The sequence below is a fragment of the Mercenaria mercenaria genome, chromosome 9 (assembly GCF_021730395.1).
Source record: "Mercenaria mercenaria strain notata chromosome 9, MADL_Memer_1, whole genome shotgun sequence".
Lineage (NCBI taxonomy): Eukaryota > Metazoa > Mollusca > Bivalvia > Venerida > Veneridae > Mercenaria > Mercenaria mercenaria.
The window spans coordinates 24045476-24051693 of record NC_069369.1 but is presented as its reverse complement, the minus strand read 5'-3'; the positions used below and the strand labels follow the sequence as shown (position 1 = coordinate 24051693).

General features: G+C 34.6%; 1 protein-coding gene across 1 annotated transcript in view; it reads left to right on the top strand.

Annotated features, from left to right (window-relative positions):
• Window positions 1-276: 276 nt before the first annotated feature.
• Window positions 277-6218, top strand: part of LOC123546724 (xaa-Pro aminopeptidase 1-like) — a 31035-nt gene continuing 25093 nt past the window's right edge. The window contains exon 1 of the mRNA XM_045333224.2: window positions 277-404. The gene's annotated coding sequence lies outside the window, so the exon portion shown is untranslated. The remainder of the gene's footprint in view (window positions 405-6218) is intronic.

Sequence of the window (6218 nt, the reverse complement as noted above, 5' to 3'; positions counted from 1 at the left end):
GTTTGACATGGTACCCGAGACGAACCGGGGTACCATGGTAGACATCTGGTTTGCGAGAATGTTTCTTAACATGGGTATCAGAGATTTCAGCGCTGAACTTTTTCTTGTAAATGCAGCAGAGGATCCCTGCAAAGAACACCGGGAAGACTTGTCAGCTATAATTGATGACTTCACTGAAGCATACAAAAGATTTGTTTAAGCCTTTTTATAAAATGAAAACAACGAATTTCGCAAAATATTATACTATGAGTCTATAAGAGTAAATACTAGAGAAGATAAACGTATAACGTGTACGGTATATACCGGAGAGACAACACGGCCATTAGAAGGCTTTGACGAAACGAAAGGAACGAAACGGAACGAGTATCAAATTTTCCCCTGGATGCACCCAGCATATAACTGCTGTGAGTACATGACACGCATAGTTATGATATATTTGAGCATTTCAATTTCATTGATGTTAGGGAGCACTCCTGTCATTCAAAATTAAGAGTTGTAATTTATTGATGATAATAATTCTCGGATAGGTCAAATATCCGGATAAGGTCACAATGGTCAAGATGGAAAGATATGCTAAGATATGCAATTAACCATAGCATAGAACAGGACTGGAGTAACGATATTAGAGAGAAGTCATCATTAAAGTACCTAAACCCTCTCACCCTGAAAGTTGGAAAGATACATTCAGTATATGCAACTGTCAGACCGAACATTCATGATATTAAGAAAGAGTTGAAAGTTAAATCAAAGAAGTATAAAATACACAGAATGGCAACTGGCTGTAATCTCGCGTGAGCTCGTGTCAGAGCGTGATTCGGCGTTATCTTACTAAAAACAAACATCGGTGAGCATGGAGTTACAATTTGTACCTTTAAAACTACATTTAAAATACATGTTAGCTTCTAAAACAAAATTAGTTTAATGTGAAATGGTCTTAAGACACGAAGTACACGTTTTTTTTGCCACCGTAAGAAGCGTGGTCATACGGTGATAATTATTTTACCGATGAATAATTGCTTTCGCATACAAAATGGCGCGTGGAGAAAGCGCCACTTACGGTAAACGAGATCTCGTTTTTTTGTCACGGGAGGTTGGCGAGATTTGCTCTATATGCCTTTCAAGTTGCCAATCTATTTATTTTTATAGCTCTTTGGTTAAATTTTTAACAGGTACATACACTCTACAGGCAAACAGAGCAAAATTTAATCAGTTCCAGGTTGATCCAACATGTGGTGTATGTAAAAAACACCCAGAAACTCGTGAACACTTAATCGCAACTTGTGAAAAATACACAACAATTAGAAATCAATTTATATCAAGAACTGCTAGTATTCTTAATCAATCAGTTCACATCATACAAACATTGACTCCAAATTTATTTACACATATGGTACTAGATTGCTCTCATCCAGATTTTCAAAAAGTAATACCAGTTAAAGACTCTAGCATAGAGTACTTAGAACTGTATTCGAGAAAATTCCTATTTGATCTACATGTTCTAAGATCAAAATTGCTTGAGGGAGTTATGTAATAAACTGATATGTACATCGAACAGTTAAATACCCGTGTAAATAGGTCCAATATAGCGTACTTACAGATGATAACAGAGAATAAATTTTGGGAGGCACATGTGTATATGCTCAGTGTATATTATAAAATATTATAAAATTTTAATATCAGGGAAACATACTATAGTAAGGCACTTATGAATAATAGTGAAACATGTATATCTACCGTATACACTAAAATATTAATATCATTGTAATATACTTAAAGTATCTATGAACTATAGTGAATTCCATCTTAACTTGAAATTAGTTACAAGTTGCGAATGTATTAAGATTTAATAAAATAAGATTAAAAGCAACCATAAGGTAATTCCTGGATAAAAAGTGTTTTCATTCTTGGATTGGATATATTATTCGAATGTTTCTCATTGCAGAGTTGGTGCAGCCGTTCTGCGCTTGCGCGGAATTATTATCAAATGGAACGCACGGCAAAAATACTCATTTTTTTGCATGTCCGCACGCATTTAGTGTATAATGTGCATAATATACTGACTAAAGGTTAGGGTTAGAGTCACCATGGTTACAAAATATATACATTTAAGGTATTTTTGTTCAAATTTAGTTAATCCGGTATATACCGGAGTCTGTAATATATCACAGGCGCACCAACTCTGTATTTAGTCACAGCCATATTATTCTGTGGTGGTCTTCGATTCGTTGACTCAGGGTTCATCTTACCGTATTTTGGTGTGTATAGGTCGCGGTAATGTATAGTCCGCATCTAATTTTTGCTCTGGAAATGGTCGGAAAATTTAACTTCTAGCGAATTAGTCACAGTTAAATTTCAGATTTTTCCCCCAGCAATATTTAATATTTACCGGCAAAAAAGTTATGGCGGCGGCCATATTGATGCTGCGGACTGAATTATTATCAGAACCTGATTGGTGGAAATCGGACAGTGTTGTTTTCGTTCCCAACCGTTTCGTACCAACAGTAGTATCGGTAACAGATTATATCAAAGAAAAGCGGCTTTTTGACACTAATTAGCAGCAGACGGTTTGCGTTTACATTCTGTTACCTTGCAAGTTTAAGTGTGAATTGTTTGCACAGCAATTATAACACCTTTCCGTGTCATGTAATTAACCGCGTTCTTTTGATTCTGAGTAAAAAGATTAACAAAATATCTCTTTTTGGATTTTTTTCTTTTATTTAAAAATCAAAAGTAAAAAATTATCTTTCAAGTTTTTTAATACGCTAAGAATTAGTATAAACAATGTTTGGAATGGAGGACGGATCTGTCCAGATTTTATCCAACCCGGAGTACATGTCAATGGCGTCCAGTAAAACGAAAGTAGAAACAAACGTAATTCAGACTGCAAAAACATCTTTGAATTAAAGTCATTCGTAATTTTAATAGTCTGTATGGGTTATTTACGATATATTTTATTGAAAGTAACCGCTACTGGTTGAAAAGCCGCCGATATTGATATTTTTTATCCATTTTGTTCGTTCGTAACAGATGCACGTAATTTTGCGAGAGCTACGGTCAGAAAATTGGCCCGAAAAAAAAAACTGCTGGCAATGTTCTGTCGTATAGGTCGCAGGAACTTTTTCAGGCAGCAGAATGGGTAGACAAAGTGCGACCTATACACACCAAAATACGGTAATTTTTTTGGAAAGGATTACTGCCCGCCTTCGATATTTACCAAGAGAATCTCTTGGGTGCTCCGACAAGTCAATAGAGGAAACTTCAAGACAACAACAACAACAACAATAGCATAAACAGTATTCCCTATATATTCTATATAAAACTGACATTTTTAAGGAGCTACCAAACATAGCTAGACCCATTTTAGAGAGCAAATCCTTACTTCATTTTAAAGAGTTACGATAAAACTGACATAAAATGAGAAAAGTAGGGCTACTGGTACTGATGATAAACCCGAACAGAAAATGAGGTTTTTTACCTGTAACATTTTTATTTCTGCAATTTGTAATCAATAAAGCTTAACATTTGCTGAAAACTTTACATAATTCAAATTTATATTTAGTTAGCAAACTCACACGAAGTGAGGCCCTGAAAGGGGTTAGTAAAATGGGGACTGTAAGCAGGTTGACTGATGATAAATTCGAACACTTTGTCATTAACAAAATTTTCTTCATAGTATTATATTGAAACTTTCCCCAAAAAGCTGCAACAGTCATTCCTGATCAAGTAATGAAAAGTGACCCAATGTCAGGCCTCCATGTGACGACAGTGAGCATGCGCAGAAATACACCCTCTTCCCCAGTAATTTTGGATAAATATTTTTTATACAGATAAATATAAGTCATTTATTTATACAGAATATTTACCAATTTTGTTTTTATTTACACCAGTTGGTGTTGTAAATGGAAACTATTAGATGGTGTGTTCAATTTTATAAATAACCAATTGCAATCAAATATTTCCAAGGTGGTCGCCTTTATCATCTGTCCGGGTTTGTCATCAGTACCAGTATGCAACTTCTAAGAGAAATAGCTCGGCAGTGGCTAGAGAACCGGGAATCGGTTCCCTATACAGCGAACTTATTCGTCCGGAACCGGTTCTCTAGCCAAAGTACCGTGCATAGACTAGGGAACTGGAATTTTACTTCTATGCATAAAGCTGCCGAAATTCACTTTGTTCGATTTTCAGCAAGCAATGCCCTTTCATTTATCTGTGTTTACCATGTCTCAAAAAGTGTACTCGCCGCATACCGTCCGCCATATTGGAATGATAAATAAACTAGTACGAACGAATGCAGAAATAGTCAGCATTGGAGCAAGCCGAAATAAATTTAAAATGTAAAATTAAAACAATACAATAAGACAATAAAAGAAACATTTAAAACAAATTAAGTAATTTCTGTTAATCAGTATTGATCACATATCTTTGAACGTGAAATGCCGAGGTGTTAAAGAATCTGCATGAAGTTTTAATGGCAATCAAATTAGTTTGTACATCTGTTAACATGTAATGACACAAATACAAATCAATATTATTTTTATATTTAAATAATTTTAACATAGTACTCTCCCAATTTTTCTACCAAAATGCCAAAAATACACCCACAAAGAAATTCTGCCAATGGTAGCTAGCTTCTTAGAGTCACTGAAACTGGTACCCAAGGATTAAAAAGTCTTACAATTACATTTTCGTTGAGTTTACAGTAACACAGACTATTAGCTAGTGACCTCCGAAACACCTGTCATATTCTCCAGCTATATAAATTGAAACTTTAAATATTTACCATTTTTGTTAAAATCACTTTTGTGGAACTGTGTCACAGCAAAAAGTATATAATTAGGAAATAGTACATGTTTTATAAAAATTGAATTTAACATTAGAATATTTCTAAATTTAAACAACAGGTATGCACAAATGATATGGGACTTGTGGGTCAATTAAAAGTGTTATTTCTAGAGCTCAAAAAGGGCAGGGTGCTGTCCGAAAGGGGCAGGGTGCTCTTTTAGACGTCAAAGTTACAAATGTACCATAGCAGTAGTTGCATTTCTAGATGTTTATAGTTGGTTATTCCATTTATCTTAATTGCACACTTTAAATGCTTTAAATAAATGTCACAGAATAAAGTGGTAAATGTTATCTTCCCAAAACCAGTAAGAGAGTTTACGAAGGGTTTTTATTAACTTAAAATTTTGGTTAAACCATTCAAGCCTTTCTCATAAAAAAAGTTACCAAGAATGTCAACTTATTCATATGAATATGATATAGTGGACGGCCTTAATATAAGCTTATAAGCTTGAAACCAAGATCATGTTGTAAACAACATAGTAAAAAGATCTGTTTCAGGTGACACTGTAAACTACTAATTATCAAAGTCATGTTGTATTGATCAGGTTTTTTTATCAATATTTCATTAACAGAAAAGCACTATAACACAGTCTGAGTCTAAGAAACGTATACATGTATATCCAAAATATACTATCTGGATACTGGTACACTTTTGAAATGCTATACAATACAATACATACAATACAATACAAATTTTATTTATTGTCGGTATGGCACAACAAATCAACATTAGCTATGAATAGCTATTGACCGACTTAGTAAACATATGCTGTCTGAAAGTAGTTCTTACTCAGTTTAATTGACCCCCTAAGGTAAACCAGAGATATTTCTTCAAATTTTGATGTTTCTTATCATAAAAAAATACACTGACAGTCAGCTTTTTCAAGGAATTATTGAAAAATTGCATACGACATCGGGTGTAATAAGACTCGTGAACAGACATTCTAAAACTTAATTTTTCTTTCGATATTCATTAAAAGATGTGCACTTTCTAGTTGAAATTTCAGTAGAATCAAACTGCATTGATATATACTTATTATTATACTAAACAACGGTCTAATTTACGTTTGGCACAAAGAAATCTTACAGGGCACTTTTCACGTGCTCGGTAATCAGCTGGCCGCTTATGAACGCCTTTTTGACATTACACTGGATCCATTCTCTTTATCAATTAGTTTTAACACTTCATTGATTCTCATTAACTGTGTGCACTCGCCGTGACGTAATGATAAAAAAATTGGCGAGGCATGTCAACAGGGAAATTGGCGGGATTAAGCAGAAGATCAAAGCATGAAAGGCAGGAGGGCACATTTTAAGGGCAGCGTGGCGGCAGTAAAAAAGGGCAGGGTGGGACGCCCCGCTGCGTTGCTCTAGAA